A 24773-nucleotide genomic window follows, 5' to 3' on the forward strand; every position below is an offset into this window, starting at 1 on the left:
ACAATGAGAACACATGGACACAGGGAGGGGAGCACTACACACTGGGGTCCATTGGGGGGAAGTGGGGGAGGGGTGGGGGGTGGGGAGGTAGGAAGAGATAGCATGGGGAGAATTGACAGATACAGGCAAGGGGACAGAAGGCAGAAAACCACACTGCCATGTGTGTACCTATGCATCAATCTTGCATGTTCTTCACATGTACCCCAAAACCTAAAATGCAATAAAAAAATAATAATTAAAAAAAATTCTTTATGGTGCCTTATTCTTTTGCAAAAGAAGGGGCATTAATGCATCTACAATCCAGTCAGTTATAGCAGGTGGCTGACCTGTTTGGAGGGCAGACACTTCACATCTTCAACAAGCAAAGAATCAATTATAGCCTGATATGACACTACAGCCAGAAAGACCTTAGAAACTAGACCTTAGGCCTAGTTCAGGAATGGTACACATCTGGCATGTGGGTCCTCATTCCTCTGTTCTGTCTTTATGTCAATTTATCACAAAACACTTTCCTATTGCATTGAGATTCATCTCAGCTGTCTCCAGTTAGTACCCCAGGCAACCACTACTAATCACTAAAAGTAGGACTGCAAAATAAATCCTATTATCTATTGAGAATCTAGTCTATTCTTTTAATTTCACAGCTATGAGAACTGAGGCTTTCAATCAGCTGCAGCACTAAAATTGGTACCAGGTTCCTAACTCTGATCACAATAATTCCAGAATGTCTCCATAGTCCTGGAGTAGCAAACCACTTTTGTGTGACATAGGATAACAGGATTGGCTTGGAAAGAAGATTAAGGGTTTTTCATCCTGTTCTGCCTATTGCCAGACTGAGCTCAAGTATGAAATGGAAAATTTTACCAAAAAAAAAGAAAAAGATTTTTAACTTATTTAGAAAACAAATCCTGTTGTTAAAGGATACTATGAAGATTTTATTTTTCACAGAACCAGAGAGGAAGAATATCCATAAATAAGTATTACATTAAAGGCTCTGATACTTCAAAACTCCCTTGTTCCATTCTTAATATTTGTAGTTTCTCTAGTAGATATATAGTCTATCAGTGCCTACTGAATGGTAACACTGAAAATTAAATTTCTGTGGAGAGAAGGAACCCATTGACTCAAGTGTCACAAGTCTCAAAAGATTATTTTCTAGAGCAGCTTTTGATAAATAGAACAAAAGAGAAATACACAGCAAGGGAGAGGATTGTGAAAGAAGGTTGGGACACCATGGGGTACTTTTTTAAAAAGCAATATTGAAGATAAGTGAGGATTAAGTAAGTTGTCCAAGGTTTTTCAGGTGAAATTAAATTTTGAACCCCAAATCCCTTGACCTGGCTCATGTTACACTCTATCACTTTACACTCAGCCGTGGCCACTCATCAGAGATTCTCTCCATTACCAAAAACTACTGACTGAAGTTCAAAATAATGATCACTATTAAGTGAACACTTTTACTGTGTGCTAGGATATATATGCTTACTGCTTTTCACAAGCACTACCTCACTTCGTATGTATAGAAAACTTATGAACTTGATTCTTTTATTAGAGCCAGTTTATAGATAATAAAATGAATCTTAGAGAAGTACAACAATGTCATGAAATGTTTCTCTTATGTTTTATTACAGTAGTTTTACAGTTTCAGCTCTTACATAAGTCTTTAATCCATTATGAGTTAATTTTGTACATGATGTGAGATAAAGGTGTAATTTCATTTTTTTGCATGTGTATACCTAATTGCTCCAACACCATCTGCTGAAGAGACTATCCTTTCCCCCATTGAGTTCTTGGCACCTTTGTCAAAAATCAATTGACTATAAATATGTATATTTATTTCTGGGCTTTCTATTCTGAAGTAATTTGCTTAAGGACTCCTGGCTAGAAAATGGCAGAGCAGATCTGAATCATAATTCATCTAATTCCAAGACATACTTTCAATCACTATAACTAACGTTTTCAGAATCAAGTAAAAGAATCATAGTCTTGTTTTGTATGCCCCTAAGTATTAATAATACAATTATGAAATAATGTAAGAATTATAAACAATTCATATTCTTTCTCTACTTTGGCTAAAAATCAATTGAAAAAATGAAAGATATGTAAATGTAAGACTATGAGGAAGAAGTAACTAAAAACCACCAAACCAAGGCCTTTGATCAAACCATGACTTTCTATGCTTAATAAAAAAACTCTGCTCAATGATATAGTTGGATATTAATTTTTATGTTAAATATTATAATTTGCCACAAACCTGATCCTCATATTTACACACACAAGTACAATTCCAAAAATATATAATGAAGCTTCACAGCCCAAATGCATCCTCACAGAATTGAATGCAAGCCTCTGTTTGGCTAAACAGGCAGAGTTAAGCCTGTGAGCTTTTTAAAGGCTGAGGACAACATGCATCTAAACATTTGTTTCATTGGAGTCTAAAGTCTATGGAATAATGGTGGCAGTGTTTTTCTGAAAGGAAGTTCTCAATAGATCAGTTGTTAGAAGTCAGAGGAGGTGGGAGAAGTGAAGATGCAAAGAAGAGCAGGGTGTGGAAAAGAAGAGCTTGAACTGGAGAGCTGCTATAAAAATTAGTATTTTTAAAATATGTGTCCTGATGTTTATTTATTTTTTAAATTGACAAAAACTTTATATATTTATTATGTACAATATATTGTTTTGACACATTTATACATTGTGGAATGGCTAAATTAACTTTTTGTTTTCTTGAGACAGAGTCTCTCACTCTGTTGCCCAGGCTGGAATGCAGTGGCACAATCTCAGCTCTCTGCAACGTCTGCCTCCTAGGTTCAAGCAATTCTCCTGCCTCAGCCTCCCGAGTAGCTGGTATTACAGATACCTGCCACTACACATGGCTAACTTTTGTATTTTTAGTAGAGATTGGTTTCACCATGTTGGCCAAGCTGGTCTTGAACTCCTGAACTCAATGATCCACCTGACTCAGCTTCCCAAAGTGCTGGGATGACAAGTGTGAGCCACGGTGCTGGCCTGAGCTAATTAGCATTTACATTACCTTACATACTTATTGTTTTTGTGGTGAGAACACTTAATATCTCTCTTAGCAATTTTCGAGAATGCATTAAATAGATCTATTAAACAGCTCTCTTGAACTTATTCCTCCTTACTTAAATTACATATTAACCAACAGCTCCCCAACTACCCTACCCACTACCCCACCCAGCCACTGATAACCACCATTCTACTCTCTGCTTCCATGATTTCAAGTTTGTTAGATTCCACATATCACGCAAAACTTGTTTTTCTATGCCTGGCTTATTTCACTTAACACAATGTCCTCCATTTTCATCCATGTTGTCAGAAAGGACAGAATTTCCTTCATTTTCAAGGCTGAATTATATTCCACATTTTTAAATGCATTCATTTGTGGATGGACTTTTAGGTTGATTCCAAATCTTGGCTATTGTGAATAATGCCGCAACAAACATAGGAGTGTGGATATCTCTACAACATACTGATTTCATTTCTTTTGGCTATATACCTAGTAGTGGGATTACTGGATCATGTGGCAGTTCTGTTTTTTCGTAAATTGCATTTTAAGCTCTAGGGTATGTGTGCATATCCTGCACGGTTGTTGCATAGGTACACACATTCCCTGGTGGTTTGTAGTCTCTGTCCCCTGTTGTCTACATCAGGCATTTCTCTGAGTGTTTTCCCTCCCAACAGGAGGCAGTTCTATTTTTAATTTTTGAAGAACCTCCATACTGTATTTCCTACTAATTTATATTCCCACAAGTAGTGTACAAAGTTCCCTTTGGTCCACATGCTCTCCAACACCCCTCATCTTTGTCTAACTGATGGCAGCAATTTTAACAGGTGTGAGGTAATATTTCATTGTGGTTTTAATTTAGATTTCACTGATTAGTGATTTGGATGATTTTTCTTCACATACCTGTTAGTCATTTGTATATCTTCTTTTAAAAAATATCTGTTCGAATTCCTTGTCCATTTATTAATGAGGTTTTTTTTCTTGCTATTGAGTTGTTTGTGTTCCTTATATATTTTGGATTTAACTCCTTTTCAGATGTATGATTTGCAAACATTTTCTCCCATTTCATACATGATCTCTTTACTCTGTTGACTGTTTTCTTGGCTGTACAGAAGCTTTTTTAGTTCAATGTAATCCTATTTGTCTATTTTTGCTTTTATTGCCTATGCTTTTGGGTTCATATTCAAAGAACATTCTGTTTTGGGGAAAAATTAAAATCCTGCTAAAATTGAAATCCTTAGTAAATTCACACAAGAGGATTCATTCATCTTAGAGAACATGAGACCCAATGACATTCCTGCATATTACTGTAAAGTTTTAAGTACTTGTTTTAATTTATTGCCAAAAGTCTCAATAAAAGCCAAAAAAAAAAAAAAAAAAAAAAGCTTTTTCTTGCTATGTATGCACACAACAGATCAGATACTTGCCCTTAAAAGATGTAACATACAGGTATATGTGTGTTTGTGCCTGTCTGTATGTGTACATTTTAAATTTATATATGTATAAACACTGAACACAAATATAAAGGAAAAAATAATAAAAGGTGGTATAATTGAAGTGCCAAATGTCTGTGCCAACTAATAATGGCCTCTCAAGTTTTGAAGAAGAATCAGAGACTGATGTGAGAAGAATGAGCCAAAGAAACTACCTTATCATTTTATCTGAGAGGATACCTAGAATCTGAGCTCAAATCTCCTGAATCCCTGGGTCTGAAGTGTCTGACATTATATCAGACTACTAGGGAAAGACCTATGAATAGAAATAATTAAGCTGACCCTTCTAGGCAGGGTAGAGGATTTTGACACTATGTTGTTCTCACGGGCTTGGTTTACTGGACGTATGTTATAATACAGCTATAGTACTTAAAATAGTATAATACTGACATCAGGATAAATGAATAGATTCATGAAACAGAAAATAGAATGCAGAAACAAAACTTGGTGTATGACAGGTGACATAATATTAAGTTGGAAAAGAACGGACTGTTTAGTTAAGTTACTGGAACAAATTTCCTTCTGGGAGGTAAATAGTGCAGTAAAGTTAGAAGACTCTCAACTCAACTAAATATTGCCTATGGATAGGAGAAGGAAAAAAGAAATGCAATAAAGATTCTGGAAGAATGCCTGGTCCAAAAATAAGTAAACATACTCCACAGTGTTCTGAAAGTCACTTGCTGAGTGTCTCTAATCTGTTGTTGGAAATCAGGTCTAGAATCGATTTTCCAATAATAGATTTTTGACAGCTGTCTAAAAAGTATTCTTTTTGTAGTAAAAGTGTTATTTTTCTGTGTTGTCTGAAAATTCAACAGTCCCTTCACTAAAGAAACAATGTGTTACATACAGATAAATTAGGGGAAACTGAATTATGGGGCATCAGTCTCACCAAGTGTTTCTACAAAGCGGAGACACTTCAGTGGTTTATACAAGTGCCAGAAACTTGAGGTGAAATTATAGCCATAGACTTAAGACCCTGCCGAAAGAACTTGTCCCCTACAAGTTATCCTCCCCGATAAGTTTCAAAAGCCTCTGTTTCTTTGGCCTTCTCTAGTTTCCCCTCAGCTCTTTGCAACTGTGAACCATTCCCTTTCACTTACTTCTTCGTGAGCCTTGAAGGACACCCAAGCACAGGCCTCACAGTCTTTGGTCTCCCTTTGTGTCTCTTCCTCCTTGTGACTCTCCCCTAATCTCAACCTCAGGCTTCTAGCCAGGAACACTTCCCCTTCTTTCAGCCAGACAGGCTTCCCAGGACTGAAGGGGCCATTTTTCTTTCTGTGGCCTCTGAAGGCTCCCACAGAGGTTCTCTAATTATCCCTTCCTATTCCAAGGATTCTTTTCTCCATTTGTCAGCCTTGACAGCATGTTTCCTTACTTTGAGCTTTGGTAGCACTGTTAACTGAACTCCCAAGTTCACACTGAAGTCTCTCTTGAGTTACCTTTCCCTTCCCCCAGATAGCAATGAATGTTCAATTTGTCTCTTTCTAACTTATTTCATACCTTCTGTTTTCTTTGACCACCTCTGTCCCAATACACATTGTGGATTATTTATTTAAAGCCATTTAAGTCCAACTCTAAATTGATGGCCCCATTGATCAATGAATAATCACCATGATAAGAATACATTTTCCATTTGCTTCATTATAGGGCTGTTTCTGGGGATGTAGTATCAGAAGAGCACTTTGAAATCAATTATTTTGATCCACATTTCTGGACATAAGAGATAATATTCTTTTTTTTTTTTTAGGGTCATATCTTTATTTTGTAATTCTCTAAACTGTGTTTTGCACAAAGTAGATTGAGTTATTTTTTTATTTTTTTTTATTGCATTTTAGGTTTTGGGGTACATGTGATGAACATGCAAGATTGTTGCATAGGTACACACTTGGCAGTGTGGTTTGCTGCCTTCCGTCCCCTCACCTGTATCTGTCATTTCTCCCCATGCTATCTCTTCCCACCTCCCCACCCCCCCGTCCCTCCCCCATTTCCCCCCAACGGACCCCAGTGTGTAGTGCTCCCCTCCCTGTGTCCATGTGTTCTCATTGTTCAACACCGACCTATGAGTGAGAATATACGGTGTTTGATTTTCTGCTCTTGTGTCAGTTTGCTGAGAATGATGGTTTCCAGGTTCATCCATGTCCCTACAAAGGACGTGAACTCATCGTTTTTGATGGCTGCGTAATATTCCATGGTGTATATGTACCACATTTTCCCAATCCAGTCTATCATCGTTGGGCATTTGGGTTGGTTCCAGGTCTTTGCTACTGTAAACAGTGCTGCAATGAACATTCGTGTGCACGTGTCCTTGTAGTAGAATGATTTATAATCCTTTGGATATATACCCAGTAATGGGATTGCTGGGTCAAATGGGATTTCTATTTTTAGGTCCTTGAGGAATCGCCACACTGTCTTCCACAATGGTTGAATTAATTTACATTCCCACCAACAGTGTAAAAGTGTTCCTATTTCTCCACATCCTCTCCAGCATCTGTTGTTTCCCGATTTTTTAATGATCTCAAGAGGAAGGATGACCTGAGAGAAATTACGATAAAAGTGTGGCACTTTGGGCACACACAGATTCTAGTCCTCATTCTGTTGTTGACTCATGATAGGACCTCAGAAAAGCCATTTAGAAGTGTGTTTGTCTGTCAAGTGAGGATAAACTGCCTCTTAGGTTTCAGATGTGTAAGAAATTGCTAAATCAGTTACCTAACACTGTGCTTTGTAGCTCATCCATTGTCAGGAACCTAAGTCAAGAAGTAGGAAAATAGTTCTCTAGATATTGTCACACATTCTTCTATGCAAAAGCACTCATGCATGGAACTTGGATAAATATATTTAACTCAGAGATAAGCTTATTAGGGCAATGCACCTACATGTGAAAACTTAAGGAAAAAAAGGCTTTACTGAGTTTAGTATAATTTTTTAATAATCTAGTCTTGAGCCCACAAGGTCAAAAAAATTTATGGATATTTCTCATTTTATCACTAAGTGACACTATAATTAATGAACCAATAATTTAATACCCGTTGTTTATAGATTATAAGCTCCATCAGAGCAGAGATGGTACCTTTTGTTTAATATATACTTGTTTAATGAATAAATAAGCAAATAAATGACCTTTTAGTTAAACAGCCAAAATATAATTTAAATATATGACCAATGTCAAGATTTTCTTGTGCCAGGTATTCTGAGATACTTAGGAGTCAAACAATCAACTCCACTTGTCATGTGTCTTGGAACAGCTGAAAACTACCATTTGGTGTGTGCAGGCAGGTAGAGATCTTTTAAGGGGTTCTTCTAATTTTTAATAAAATGGAAAGCTCCTTTTCTGGTTTTTTTTTTTTTTTGAATTGGTGTTTAAGTCTTCTAAGTAGAATTTATTTACTGGCCTACAAATATTGGACCTAAGGTATAAAAACGTAAAAGATTCTATTTATATAAGCAAATTAAATTCGTGGTCTGAATTGTGATAGGTCCACGGAGTTTAATAATCAATAAAATAGACCCATTTCTACCAACTTGGCCTTTATTAAATATTGGCCCTCTAACTGGTCCTGTATATGGAAAGATCTATTTTTTTCTAAAGTATGAAATAACAATAGTCTCTGTCTACCTTCATAATTCTAATGTTTTGTGCAACTGGAACTGCCTGGGATTCCAACTACAGCTGTTGAGCTCCCTCTGGACATAGCTGAAGGTCTGTTGCAGGTGGACCATTATACCCAAGGATCAGAGCCAGGCTCATTTAAATGTTGTTGCTATAGCAGTCACTGACTTGGCAGCCCAGGAAGTAACCTCTTCCATGGTAATCTGTAATGACAATCCCATGTTAAAGAAGAATCCTCACTTTGTTGTGTACTCATCTCCAGGACCCTCTCTCACTGTGCTTAATGCCTTCAGCAAGTAGCTCAGTTTTCCCCTCTGCCAGCCATAGTCCCTTTCATCTTCATAAGTTTTGATAACTCTCCCAACCCTGCAGTCTGAACCATCTATATTGTAACCCTCCATTTAGAGATCAAAACTATCCAAAACTGCATTGTATCCTGAATCTCAAACTCTAATTTGTGAGTAAATGTCATTGATGTTGATATGGAAATAATGAGTAAACTTAGAGAGGTAGAAGGAAAAATGATCTTTTTGATTATTGAGAAGAATAAGCATGTCTTAAGGAACAGTGAGTAAAAGAGAATGCAAAAGTCATTCAACATGGCAAGGTAAAAGGTGACAGAATAGAAGCAAGAGTTCAGAGTCAAGAGATAGGCAATAGAGGGCAGGAGAAGTTTTGCAAGTCACACTAAGAAGTTTGGACTTGCCGGGTGCAGTGGCTCACGCCTGTAATCCCAGCACTTTGGGAGGCCGAGGCAGGTGGATCACAAGGTCAAGAGATCGAGACTATCCTGGTCAACATGGTGAAACCCCGTCTCTACTAAAAATACAAAAAATTAGCTGGGCATGGTGGCACGTGCCTGTAATCCCAGCTACTCAGGAGGCTGAGGCAGGAGAATTGCCTGAACCCAGGAGGCGGAGGTTGCAGTGAGCCAAGATCGCGCCATTGCACTCCAGCCTGAGTAACAAGAGCGAAACTCTGTCTCAAAAAAAAAAAAAAAAAAAAAAAAGAAGTTTGGACTTTATCTTAAAGCTATTAAAGGCCGTTCAGCAGTGTTGTAACAAAGTAAAAATTTTAACAAGATAAAATTTGTGATTTTTGGAAAGATAGTCTGGCTGTAGAAGGGAGTAGGGATTTGAGTAAGATAAGGTATGTGGCCAGGATCCCTATAAGAAGATTTTGCAAGAATCTGATGAAGATATATTGGTGACCTAAATTTGAGTGTGACAGTAAGAATGAAGAGAAATTGATGAACTGGGGAGAGTTTCAGGAAGGAGAATTGGTAAGTATTAGTGATAAATAGAATCAAAGGGTAAGGGAGAGGGACTTGCTAGAAATGATTCCCAGTTATGTGGTTTAGCCAACTGGAGGGTGGAAGACAATGTTTAGTTCAATTTTAAAGAAGTTTGAGGCAACTGTCAGAAATCCAAATAGCAATACACGTTAAGACATTTAAATAGTCGTATCTGGAACACAGAAGAAAGCTTTGAGTTAGAGATACAGATCGGGAACATGTATATACACAAATGGTAGTTGAAACAAGAGGACTGGACAAGATGGCTAAGGGAACAAACAAAATGAGAAAAGAAGAGTGTTTATGACTCAGACTTAGCTCTCTAGAAAGCAGACACTTGAGTAGAAGCTGTTGTCCATTTTGCTTTTGGACAGTGCAATCACATGGAAGCAGGGTTGAAAAGGGGGAATGAGACAAGGAAGAAAAAAAGAGCTAACAAAAGCTTGTTTTACCCAGTTGGCTGCTTCTTAACACTAAGTGGGACCATTCTTCAAGAGACCTGAACTCATAACTCTGGAAGGAGTCAGAAAGGAAGAATGTATCACTCCTAAATCCTCCATTGGTCAAATATTTGCCCCAGTGACATTAACTTTTTCACTTTTCCCACCTTTAATACGCACCTCTCTACTTTTCAGTTGCTCCTTGCATGGGTGGCCAGTAGGATCTGTAGCCACAGATCATTGAATCATTGGCCACAGGAAAGCCACAAGTTGGAAGACAGGAGGCTCAGAATGGGCATGAAGGCACTGCTGGTTGGTCAGGCAATCACTAGTAAAGCCCACTCAAAGCTGGTCACCATAGTAGTGGCAGGAGTGAAACAAGTGGGCAAGGACTTCAGTAAAGGCAAGAAGACTCAAGTTGGTTGATAAAAAGTAAATGTGTTCTCTAGGTCAGATGTCACAGACACTTATACTTACAGGATGAACAGAGGAAGAGAAGTTATTTCTTACTTCTAAACAGAAGTAAGAAATAACTGCTAGAAAGATGGAGACAAGAGAGTGACTGAAAATGGGGAGTGGCTAGCAAAGGGGGAGACAGGTGTGTTACATTCTAGCAAGATGAATGATTCTCCCAAATTCCCCACCATTGTACAATTGTTAATTATGTTCTCTCTTCATGAAGTATCTTCTGCTCAATTCCATTCCTCTCAAGTCTGTCTTTACAATTTTACCCATTTGGCAAGTAATCAATTACCTCACTCAGCAAGTTTTTCATTTTCTTCTCCATGCAAACCATAGTTCATTTCCCCTCATCAATCCACTTATAGCACTTAGAACACCTTTCCTTTTGGGGTGTTATTACCTATGTAGATGTTTTAAACATTTGGTCATCTTTGTTTCTCCTTCAATGCTTTGACAGTCACAGGAGCCCTCAGGATAGTTGTTGATTGTAAATAACATGAAGGATGAAATAATCATTGAAAAGCTATGCTCAGAGATTAATCAGCTAGCTAACATTTCACAGGGCTAAATTCCATAATGCTTATTCACTTAAGTCCAGAGTTTAAGAAAGCAATGAGTTTTCAAGGCCAGAAAGTGAGAATGAGTTGGGTTTTTCACATTTTAATCTTCCTCTGCCTCAATTTTTGTCTGTGTCTTCTGTTTTCTCTTATTTACCTTTTACCTATTTACTGCTATCTCCTTTCTACATTCTTCTTGGCTATCCCTCATTCTCTCTCCATTTCCTATTCAGCCTACCTGTCCTTTCTCCTTCCTCCCTTTTTTCCCATTTTTGGAGTTTTCTTTTTTAAAGCACCTATTATGTATCAGACATTTAAAGCAAAATTACTGACCTGAAGGAAAGGGAAATCTAATTGAACATAGACATCTTCATACAACTTTTGTCAAGAGTCTGGAACTTGTCTCTCTCTATACGTCCTACTTCTGCTTTCTCTTCTTCCTTTTGCCACCCTTATTCTTGCCTCCAATTCCTGACAAGTGCAGGTCATTCTGACTGATCAGTCAAGTGTACTACAGTTTTGGGTTTGCAAGTTTGGGCTTCAACCACAAGCAGGCCTTTGTGCAACGCCAATTCTACCACTTGCCAGCAGAGTAACCCAGGGCAATTAATTAAGCCTCAGTTTCCTTGTAAGAAAAATGAGAATAATAATAATATTTACTTCATAGTACTCTTGTGAGATTTAGACATAATGACATAATGGTCTGGTACAGAGGTATATATAGCTCAATAAACAAAACTATGATAATGATAATAGCCATAGTATATCATCATTTTTGAGTCACAGTCTTCATTTTATATTTGAAAACAAGATTTGAGATGATTATAGCTATTAAAAATCATAGACAATGAAACAAAGCTGTTTATATATCATGTGGCTTTTAGTAGGGGTAGGAATGGGTAGGAGAATTATCTCTCTCTATGGGAACCAATATGGGAGCATTTGACTGAATTTGAGTGGGTGAGAGGCAATATTTCACCCTTTATCTGCCTAACCTTCCATTCTTCCCCTTATAATGACTAATTAAACTATGTTTCCTCAAATAAGAAGGGAGAGTGTTTTATGTTTACATTTAGTCCCATGCTATAAATTTCCAACTCTACCCAGGGACATGGGGTGTTTCTGCTAAGAAAGCCCCACAAAAGGATCAAGCTGTTTTTCCAGACTGTGTTTTTTGGTATGCTGTTGGCACTGACAGTCCCTATGGTTACACACTCTGTTAGCCAGAGCACTTCCTTCAAGCAAGCAGAGATATAGGAAACGGAATGGAGGAGGCAGCAGAAAAATAGCCAGCAAGCAGTCTTGTCAGAAAAAGTAATGGGGTTCAGAATGATAGATGAAAGAATGGCTTGTGAAACAGAGACAGGCAAAGGCAGGAGAAATAACATATTGAAAAGACTCTGGAATAAAGGGAAAAAAGAAAGAGTTGATAAAAAAAAAACATAGGGGTAGAAAAAGTAATTAATATGTAGATAGGTTGTAATGAATTTTGTTTTTAAGTTCCTAAATTGTTGGGTAGAGAAGAAAGGACATTTAATTTATAAACTTAAAACATCTGGAGCTATTTTAATGCTCAAAAACTTATTTTGTAAAATTTGGATGTTAAATATATAACAGATATAGAGTCCCCCATACTTCCAGCCACAGAGAAATAGTTACTCAGTTTTTTGGAACTGTAAGACATTCTTAATAATCTAATGAGAGTCATAAAACCTTCTCCCTAGAATAAAATGCATTTATAAACAAAATATTACATGTATAATTTTAGTGGTTTATGGACATGGACACACTAGTCTATTCATGGACTCCAATAATCTCTGTTAAAGAGATTGAAATAAAATCTTTTACTATCATTTGACTGATGGTTTAGCTGAATGAAATCACTATTTTCCAAAAAGAATAGCGACATCTTCAAATGGTAAGCATTGGGAAGAACAGCAAATTTCTATTTAATCTCAAACTCTAAAAAAATATTAAAACCTTCACCCTGTTTATAATACCAATTAAATATAGCATTCGCAAGGCTGTCAGATTGACTTGACAACCTCTGCTTATGTGTTTTCTCTAAGGGCCTGAATTACATAAGAGAAAATAAAAATTTTGCATTTCAGCTGTTCTACTTTATGTAGATTGCTTGTCTGGTCAGAGGCAAGGTGTCTTCAGGGAGAACAGGGCAAAGAGGGCAGAGGCTGCAGGAGGTAGGGTGGAGAGAAAGAGGGCCAGAGGGGAACTGGAAACTAGAGAGAAATTTAGAAAACTCCTGTACATGGTAAATAAATGAACATAGGAAGTGCAGAATATTAAAATCAGAAAATAGCCAAAACACACAATCGATTTGATACAAAGACTCTGCACAGAGTAAATCTTAAGACTCAAAAATGAAACTGAAGGACTCATGAATTGCTAAATGCAATGCAGGATAGTAGGTTGAATCTTGGAATAGAAATAATTCATCAGTGAAAACACTGGGGAAATCTGAATAAAGTTTATAATTCAGTGACTAGTACTGTCCCAGTGTTAGTTTCTTAATTTTCATAAATGTATCATGATTATGTAAGATGTTGACATTGGAGGAAGTTGGGTAAGAGTATACTGAAACTCTCTGTACTATCTTTGTAACACTTCTATAAATTTCTATAATTTTAAAGCTAAGCATTAAAGTTTTAATAAAGGAATCCTGAATAGAGAAATTAAAATAGATCTTGAATATATTATTAAATAATCAAGTACGGTTTCAGAAAACTAAATGCTAATTCATCCCACTTTGAAAGAAAGATTCCACCTGGTTTCTCCATTAACCTGTCCTAGCATTTTTGTCTTCCTGTTGTTAAATTTCCAGGGACTTTACATCTAAGCCGGTCCCTTTTACCGGGCTTCATTTCATTCACAAGGGAAGAAAAATGCCTGGTTGACCATGCCTTAGCCTTTCACATTCTTAATTTAGCATTTCTATTTCCTGGAGCAAAAAGATTCCTCTTTAACCTTTCTCATTGATGAAATTAATCCAGCAATTAATCATTTCTATTCTTTTCAAGCTTGCTTCAAAATTTCAGTTCCTCCTAAGATCCTATCTATGCACATTCAGTTTAATTGGGTGAAAAACTATCTAATATGTACTGTTAAATGGATGTCTTGGTGTGTGAGCAGTAGGGGAAGAAAATACTGTTTCTCCAGTGTTTAAGGAATAATATTGGCTGACTTAATAAAAACAGATTCATTGAACATTTTTATATATGAAAACAAATATGTCTTGAAGGCCTTTTACAAGCCATGTGATAGAAAAACAAAGATAAATGAAATCCCTAACTTCAAGGAGAGTCCATTCTAGAGAGGATACAACCTAGTAGGGAGGTAATTTCAGTGTGTTACGTGCTATTAGAGAAGCATAGTATAGAATCTCATGGGATTGTATAAGAAAGGCATTGGGACTATGGCCAAATGCACATTCAATCATTCTTTTATCAAGTTTTAAACACTTAAAAAACACACTTAAATAGTGCTTTCCCATGGCTTTTTTAACAGATGCTTTTTCCCTACACACAAAGGGTCTTTAAATTGTTCTACTCTAGACACAAAGCATCTAGACATGCCATTTTCTGTGAAACACATTGTTGCATTTTTGTCTAACATGTTATTTTCCCAATGACTATTTATCAACTGCTCCATGTTTGTCTAATGAACAAAAAGTGCAAGACAACGAAATAAACCTCAGCAAAACAATAAAAAGGCAACCATGCATCATCGATTTAGCAGAAGAGGAAAGAACAAATAAAAAGAGCACAGAGATTCAGTTGATTCTAAATACCAGGAAACAGCATCTGTGTTTCTCAACAAGTAAATAGCATAAACTCTGCCAACTAGTTGGAAGCACTGAGAAAAAAAATTAAGTCAGCCAAGTTTTAATTTAAAAAAAAAAAAAAGCTATTCATATGTATTCAGGTGATCCAATAGGACACAGTCACAATCAAGAGGCTAACAAAGCAGCAGTAATAAGATTATACACACAGTACAAATTCCCATCTACACACAGTAACTTGTTTTAGCATTACCACTAATTCAACCAAGGGAAATATTTTGATATCTAGAACTACTCATGTATCAGTCAGCTTGAATTGCTATAACAAAATACCACTGACTGGGGGCTTAAACAACAGTTTTCATTTCCCACAGTTCTGATGGAAATAATGAGCAGAAAACAATATAAAACCACAGGTTAAAAAGTAATTTCTGGATACACATCTTCTAGAAGCAAACAACTAACTGAAGCATTTCTAGAGATGTAAGTACCTTAGGCTCACCCTCCTGATTATCAAAACGAATAGAGTATCCTTGATAATCAGCCTATCACACACTATGGGAAATAATGTATTGGTAATAAAGGACTAGGCATAAGTCAGCGGTTGCAAAGATGGTGCTAGTAGATGAACAGTATTTAAAAATCTGAGAAATAGTGACTTTCTAAACTTACATTCAAATTAAAATAATGTATTGATTTTCTGAAGGTAGCTTTGGAAGCATGTTTAAAGGCATATTATGAGGACGTGTGTGTGTGTGTGTGTCTCCCCAGTTCTATAAGGTACAACATTTTAACCTCTCAAATCTAGGCCTCCATATTTATTATGCAAAATCAGACTAATTAGTCTGCAGCATTTCTAGAGATGTCAGACTAATCAGATCCTGCATTAGTCTGCAACAGACTAATCAGATTCAACTTTTATGTAACAAAGTTGTAAGTTGTTTTTCAGTTGCCATGGACCCCAATTTGAAGGTCACATAAACTGAGCATGTCCAGATGAACCAAGTATGGAACACGGGTGGTGTGTAAGTGCTCTGACCAGGAGTGAGGACTGAATTAAGAAGCAGACACCATATGGTAGGATCCAGGATCCAATCAGGTACAGTTGTGGCATCAGCCCATGGCAGGATCCAATCAGATCAAGCCACCTGGCATCACTGCATTGCGAAATAAGTCAGATCACATCTCATTACTCTATTCTTATAAAACTTGACTCAGCCCCCAGTTCAGGGAGACACTGGTTTGGGAACTATCCCAGTGTTCTCCTTACTTGTTTAAGTATAAAATGTTGCTAAATGCTCATTGGTCAGGGTCATTAGGCTGATAATTCACCAAGTGACCAAATCCCCCCATTGTGTGAGTAACAGAAGGTGTTGATAGATATTTTTCTATAACTTACTAAGGTGAAATGAAGTAAAATATATAATGCTTTAGCAAAGAATGATTTTTTAATGTGAGAAAAGGAATTTTAGCACAAACACAAATATAGGTCATATACTTGGACAATGTACTTGGCATCACTAGTCATCAAATTCTTCAGTTGTAAAATGAGGACATTAAAATATGATCTCTTACGATTCCTTTGAATTTGGGGACTACATGCCTTTTTTATATAATTGACCTTCTAAGCACAAAGACTGCAGAAAATCTTTAGATATAACTGAGCATTTAAAAAATTATTCTAACTTAAAAATACCATTTTACCTTTTTGTGTATCGTTTACATTTTGTAATTTCTCCCATTTTAAAACATTTTTTTCTCACCATATCCTGTGAGAAAGATTCCAGTCTCCACTTTGCAAATGAAAAAACTGAGGAAAAGATAGGTGAAGTGATTTGGTTGAGCTTGTACCACTAGCCAATGGAGGAGACTCAGATCACCACATTTGACTCTAAACCCAGTATTGTTTCTCTACCTGTCAGATAGCATACTCTACTTTTCAGTCCACACGAATACCATTTTTAATGGAAAATGAAAAATTATTCTTCAGTCAATCACATAAGTTCTATTACATAAGAACTTACTGAATACTTATACTCCTGTGCTGGGCTTTGGCATTATATTAATTAAATCAAAGTCCCCACAGGATCCCTTTCTAGAAAGAAAATATGAATCTATAGACACGTTTGTAAAACTGGATTTTCCAGCATTTTGTAGTATTTTCCACTCATCCACCTCACTCATTTCTACTCCTTTTAATTTCTACCCTTTTCATATACTATCAGACACAAGATGCCTTCTTCAATATTACTTAGAGTTTACTTACAAATATGCATTGACTTGAAGTCATGGCAAGAGGTAAACATGCAAGGAGAAGGTGTAGTATATGATATGAATACTTCTATTTGTGGCTTCTTGGTTCAGATACATAAGAACTGGTTGCTTTGTGTTGCTAAGCTAATTATGGGATAATGTGGTTGGTTGAAGAATAATTTTTTTATTTTTATATAAAATGATGGAACATAAAGTCTTGCTTGCATGAGCAGCTATTCAAATAACAATAGTGGACATAATAGAAGTTCTGATGAAACATAACAATTGAACAAATAAGAATAATTCAGTAAAGAAGATTCCGTAACATTATACTGTCTCCATGTGATAGAAAGATCACCTCATCTTTGTATGCTATACCACCAAGAGATGAACATGCAGTGTATCAGTATAATTGCCACACAGTATTTCTGCTCTTTGAAACACTAGGAGCTTAGAAAGGTTTAGAAAAACACATCCAAAATAATATTTATTATTAATAGACAATTGAAAATATAGGGAGTTTGAGCAAACAGTATAGATTGGTGGTTAAGAGCACTAACTGGGGAGATACATGATATTCAAAATAATGGGCTAAGGAGGGAGCTGTATTTGGAAATGAAGGACTAAATTACAAACAAAATAAACAAGCTAACAAAAAAGAATTTTCTCTAGGTCCTGGACTAGGCTATGGCTATAGGGTTAAGATAAAGAGATGCCTGAACTTGATATGTGGGTCACCAATGGGGCTATATAATCAGGAACTCTCATTCCTTTTCATGTATTTAAATGTATTGAGAAGCACCACATTCTATTCAAATATCTCTCTAAATATAAACAACGCTTTCTAGCAGGTTTTATTTCCAAGCCCTTCAGGGAAGACAATTACATTTCTACTTAGGTTAATTTGCCAACCAAAGTCAGAAGAGTAACTCCTTCAGAGTCTTGGGGTCAGGAAATACTGCTAAAAATATAATTCATTTCTTGCCCACAGGACTCCTTTGTATTAAGATGAATTGCTTAGTTTCATTTGTAGGAAAAAAACACATACATTTTACATTGCTGAAATACAGCTTAGAGGCATTTTTGTCAAATCATTCTTAGGCATAAGAGAAGATGTATGAAAGTGCTTTCATTACAAGGTAAGGGTTCCTCATCATCCTCAGCAAACTGACAAGAACAGAAAAACAAACACTGCATGTTCTTACTCATAGGTGGGTATTGAACAATGAGAACACATGGATACAGGGAAGGGAGCATCACACACTGGGGTCTGCTGGTGAGGAATAGGGGAGGGACCGAGTAGGGTAGGGAGGTTGGGGAGGGATAGCAGGTGGAGAAATGCCAGATATAGGTGACGGGGGGATGGAGGCAGCAAACCACATTGCCATGTATGTACCTATGTAACCGTCCTGCATGCTTTGCACATGTATCCCAGAATCGCAAGTTCAATTAAAAAAATATATGTTTATATATATATGTGTGTTTGTGTGTGTGTGTGTGTGTGTGTGTGTGTGTGTGTGTGTGTCTGTGTCTGTGTGTGTATAAAGGTAAGGGTTCCTTTATTAGTATTCACTCTTTGTAGTCACTCGTTTATGGAAAAATTAAAAGGGAAATATGAAGCAAGGGAAAATAAAAGGCTAGTGGTGTTATGTTTGTTTTCTGTTTTTACAACACTGGACAGATGTTACACATCCCTAACTGTGCTTACATAATATCAGGTTATGTAAGAAAGACCTTACATAATTATTAGTCAGATTATACGGTTTTATGTTTACCATGGAAATATCTATATTCTGCTCCTAAGGCTATGAAATGCTATTTTACACCTTGAAGGAAGCAATTAATGGACAGGCTAGAAATAAATTTTCATGTCCTTAGAATTTGTAACTAATATTGATGATTTGTTGCATGTCCTAAACTCATTTGACAACAGAAACAGTCTAAGGCAACTCTACCCACCAAAAAGACACATATTTACTCTCTATAACATCAATATTTAAGTTTTATTCTAGTGTGTTTAATATAGATATAAATGATTATATCCATTTAGTATATCCATGTTTTAACTTCTTGCTTTATTAATTGAGATCTATCATTAGGACATTGAGATCTCTTTAAGCTTATTTGGCCTTATTATACTGTATGCACTTATATTTGAAAACGTTATAACAATATGTAGTTTGATTTTGCCTTTTATTTTATTCATTTTGTTTTAAAACATATTGAACTATTACTTTAAAAATTAGATAAAATAACCAAGAATGATATCAATATGTAAGTAAGCTATTTGTCTAGAAAGATCCTAAGATAAAGTTACCTAAGTAAATTATGAAATAGCATTCTCTGGAGATAATCAACTAGACTAAATGCCATGATTCAAGGAATCTAGCCATAGTTAATAACAATCCAACATTGTTAATGTGAGCTGTGACTGCAGCATGGTCATATCCCATCTTTTCAGAAGGATGAACACACTTGGATTTTTATTTCACAATCCTATATAATATTTTCTAGGCATGAAAATACACAAATCATGGGTGACAAGCTATATGATTTTTTTTTTAGTTCAACTAATGGAACTTGGAATTTTAAGGTTAAAAATGAAGAAGTCTCTGGCAAACTCAGATGAGCTGATTATCGTACTAATTTTCCTTGCCTATTCTGCCTTCCTGGGAAGTGAATGTAATACCCAGGAATATACATTTCAACTTGAAATGATAAAAACAAAAGCTTTATTCAAATAGCAGAGCAGATAGAAAAAAAATACGTCCTTAATGACTGCCTAAGCAGCTACATCAGTTTTGAATTGTCTACCCCTGAATTTTATTAGGTGAGAAAAACAAACCCAGTTTTTCTTAAATCACTGTAGTAGTATTTTCTGTTAAATGCAACCAAATGCATTCCCAACTCCTGGAAACATCTAGTTGAATCTAGAGACTTAGGGAAGTTTTCAGAAAAGATCATTTATAAACTGAGTCTTGATCAATGAGTAAGAATTAACAAGGCAAAGAAAAGCTTTTAGACTAAGGTTGAGCCACACAGTAAGCATTGCATGGAGTGACTAAAACTCCAAGATAAAATCCACAGTCTCTCTCACATGAAGAAACAGAGGTCAATGTATAGTATAAACACAGCCACTGAAATGTAAATATGTTCGTGTGAGAATGAAGGGGGTGTTATTTAACAAGGGAGAAATCCAGCAAACACTAGAGGCGGCCAGAGGAAAATAACCTATAAACACAAGGAAGCAACAACTCAAATGACCGCTCATTTCTCTTCAGAAACAATGGAGGCCAGGAGACTGGAATAAAATCATTAAAGTGCTGAAAGGAAAAATCTGTCAACTCAGAATTCTACATCAAGTAAAAATAGCCTTCAAAAGTGAAGGTAAAATAAAGACATTTTTAAATAGGTGATGAGAATTTATTATTAGCTGACCTGTACTACAAGAAATGTTCAAGGAAGTTCTCAGAGTGATGAGAAATAGTATTAGCTGGAAGCTCAGAACTTGAGGAAGAAATAGAGAGAATATGAAGTGGCAAATGTATTGGTAAATATAAAAGACAATATCTCCTCTTATTAAAATACATGTAACTTTTTTAAAACGTATACCATCATGCTGTGGGACTTAAATATATAGATGTAATTCATATGACAACTATAATGTAAAGGATGGAGAGTTGCAGTAAATGGCCCTATGCATATACAAGGTTTCTATATTTTATAGTAAGTACTATTAACCCTAAGCAGACTGTAAAAACTTGTGCAGCCGAATTGATCAAGAAGAAGAAAGGATATCAGAGATAGAAGATCAAATCAATGAAATAAGCCAAGAATGCAAGAATAGAAAAAAAAAGAGTGAAAAGAAACTAACAAGGCCTCCAAGGACTATGGGATTATGTGAAAAGACCTTATCTATGCTTGATCAGCATACCTGGATGTGCCAAGGAGAATGAATCCAACCTGGAAAACACGCTTCAGGATATTATCCAAGAGAACTTCCCCAACCTAACAAGGCAGGCCAACATTCAAATCCAGGAAATACAGAACACCACAAAGATATTCCTCAAGAAGAGCAACCCAAGGCACATAATCGTCAGAATCACCAGGGTTGAAATGAAGGAAAAAATCCTAAGGGCAGCCAGAGAGAAAGGTCAAGTCACCCACAAAGGAAAGACCAACAGACTCACAGCAGATCTCTTGGCAGAAACCCTACAAGCTAGAAGAGACAGGGGGCCAATATTCAACATCCTTAAAGAAAAGAACTTTCAACCCAGAATTTCATATCCAGCCAAACCAAGCTTCATAAGTGAAGGAAAAATAAAATCCTTTATGGACAAGCAATTGCTGAGATTTCTTCACTACAGGACCTGCCTTACAAGAGCTCCTGAAGGAAATACTAAACATGAAAAGAAACAACCAGTACCAGCCACCGCAAAAATGTACCAAGTGGTAAAGAACAATGACACAATGAAGAAACTGCATCAACTAATGGGCAAAACAACCAGCCAGTAACAAAATGGCAGGAACAAATTCAAACATAACGATATTAACGTTGAATGTAAATGGCCTAAATGCCCCAATCAAAAGACACAGACTGGCAAACTGGATAAAAAGTCAACACCCATAGGTGTGCTGTATTCAGAGACCTATCTCACATGCAAAGACCCACATGACCTCAAAATAAAGGGATGGAAGAAGATTTACCAAGCAAATGGAGAGGAAAAAAAAGCAAGGGCAGCAATCCTAATCTCTGATAAAACAGACTTTAAACCAATAAAGATCAAAAGAGACAAAGAAGGGCATTATATAGTAGTAAAAGAATCAATGCAACAAGAAGAACTAAGGATCCTAAATACATACGCACCCAGTACAGTAACACCCAGATACATAAAGAAAGTTCTTAATGACCTACAAAGAGACTTAGACTCCCGCACAATAATAGTGGGAGACTTTAACAATCCACTGACAATATTGGACAGAAAGTCAACAAGGATATCCAGGACTTGAAGGCAGATCTGGACCATGTGGACCTAACAGACATTTCTAGAACACTCCACCCCAAATCCACAGAATACACATTCTTCTCAGTGCCACATCGCACTTACTCTAAAATTGACCACATAATTGGATGTAAATCACTCCTCAGCAAATGCAGAAGAATGGAAATCATAACAAATAGTCTCCCAGGAAACTGACGAATGGATAAACAATGAAATGAAGACAGAAATAAAAATGTTCTTTGAAACCAAAGAGAATGAAGACACAACCATACCAGAATCTATGGGACACATTTAAAGCAGTGTCTAGAGGAAAACTTAAAGCAATGCCCAAATGAGAAAAAAGGAAAGATCTAAAATCGACACACTATCATCAAAATTGAATGAGCTAGAGGAGAAAGACCAAAAAAACTCAAAAGCAAGCAGAAGACAAGAAATAACTAAGATCAGAGCAGAACTGAAGGAGATAGAGACACAAAACAACCCTTCAAAAAAATCAATAAATCCAGGAACTAGTTTTTCAAAAAGATCAACAAAATAGACCACTAGCCAGATTAATAAAAAAGAAAAGAGAGGATAATCAAATAGATGCAATAAAAAACTATAAATAAAGATATATATTCTAGGAACACACATTCAAATTACTGAGCTTTCAAGTTACTTGAAAAATGTATTCTCTGTGTGACTAAGTCACCAACTTGACATATAATCTCTCTTGTTTCGCTTATGTTTAAAGGATTTGTTTAATAGATTACTTTGACCTAAATTGATTACACATACCTTCTTTATATGATTATCTTTTAAAAACATATTTATTGAGTATAATTCACATAACATACATTTCACATAAAGTGTACAGTAAAATTCTTTTTAGTGCATTCACATGATTTTCCAACCATCACCATAATCTAAGTTTAGATGACTTTTTTTCTCCAAATAAAGGTCTGTACTCCTTAGCAGTCCACTCCTATTCCCCAACACTGCCCTGCCCCCAAGCCCTAGTCAATCACCAATTTACCTTCCAGCTTTCCAGATTTGCACAATCTGGATATTTCATATAAAGTCATACAATATGTAGCCGTTCATAACTAGCTTCTTTCACTTAGCATAATGTTTTCAAGTTTTATCCATGTTGTAGTGTGTATTAGTACTTCTTTCCTTTTTATTGATGAATATTATTTCATTGTATGACTATAGTGCATCTTATTTATCCATTTGTCAGTTGATGGGCATTTTGATTGTTTCAGTTTTTGGCATACAGCTGTTTGTGTGGACACATGTTTTCATTTCTCCTGTGTATATACCTAGGAGTGGAATGTATATACTTTTTTGAGGTACATTTATTTCATATTAATAAAAACAGTAGTGATGTTATTTTTTGCCATGACATGATATACCAATCTAGTACTAATGATTTAATATATGTCATCTTATGAAAAAAAAAAATCTTGGGGAAATTGTCCGCAGTGTGCAAATGAAAGGAATGGCCCCAAAAAGGAACAAGGTTCAGCCTTATCATTCATGTCTCCTGTAGTTTCCTCCTGGTGTTTCACACCTGCCTCAACTCAGGTTATGGACTTGATTTTAGCTTTCTACCCACAGCTCAGAAATACCTTTGATGGATATTTATTTGTATATTTCTTCCTGATTGACCCACACTATCAAAGGGCAGTAACCAAAATACAGGAAATGGGGAATAATGTAATGGAAAAAGCATGTGGTTGAAAGTCAGAGATCTGGGTTCAAATTATGACTCTGTGACCCAGAACAAATTACTTATCTTCTCTGTGCTTAGGTTGCTTCTCTGTAAAGTGAAGTCAAATCAACAATATAGACCTCATTGATCCTATGAGGATTAAATTTAAATGACATAAAGTACATATAGGGATGCCTCACATGTTCTATGTACCTGAAAAATGCTGGTCATAATTATTTTTTATTGCATAATATCAGTTTAAGAGTAGGAATATTAAGATTTACTGAAAACAGTTTAGTAACTCCATTGGATTCTCATTCTCCAGGCTATATAATTTATCCCTGCCAACACAACAGAGGTTTGGAACCAGCATGGTGATGGGATGTGCACTGAGTTGCCTTGACAAATCATTGTGGGACATTGGTAAATGTTCTGCTTTCAGTAATTTGTTTTCCTTTCGTTTTTTGTGCATACCATAATAAAAAACCTAAAGTGCTCAAGGGAACAGATCAGAAGGAAATGTCCTTAAAATTAGCTACAGATAAGATTCAGGCAAATTGGTCCCTATCCAGAGTTTCCTCATCGGTTAAAGGTAAATAAGCCCATTCGTCTTTGTCCGTTGGGATTTTAACTTCTTGTAATAAAATAAAATAAATTTCTCTAGGTTGAGTTCCTGGTTATATCATAATAGGCCCCTGTGTTAAATCATTAAATTTAAGTCAGTTGGTCATGACCCGACCCCATTTATTTCAAATTATAATTATGTTTACCAAGTTAAGTTTATTCATAAATCTTCTCAGGTGTCCAAAGGACTGCATTATGCTCACACAATTGTTAAGAATTGGAATGCAAATTTAAGTTTAGTATCATTTTATATTTTCATTTATTCTATTTGACACTGTACACTCCAGAGCTGGCAATAAGCCAAATCTATCTTTCATAATTCTAACAAAATCATTGTGTTTTACCAAATTGCTCCCTAGTTGACATTTCTTTGTTCACTAATGGGAGATAAATTTTTCTGAAGTAAAACTTATTGTATAGCAATAAACTTTTCAGAGATATTATCATCTCCATTTTTTCAAAATTATAAATGTAAGCAAATCTGTAATGCTTTATAACTGGGGTCCATTGAACTAGCTGATCA

Source organism: Saimiri boliviensis, chromosome 12 (assembly GCF_048565385.1).
Source record: "Saimiri boliviensis isolate mSaiBol1 chromosome 12, mSaiBol1.pri, whole genome shotgun sequence".
Classification (NCBI taxonomy): Eukaryota; Metazoa; Chordata; class Mammalia; order Primates; family Cebidae; genus Saimiri; species Saimiri boliviensis.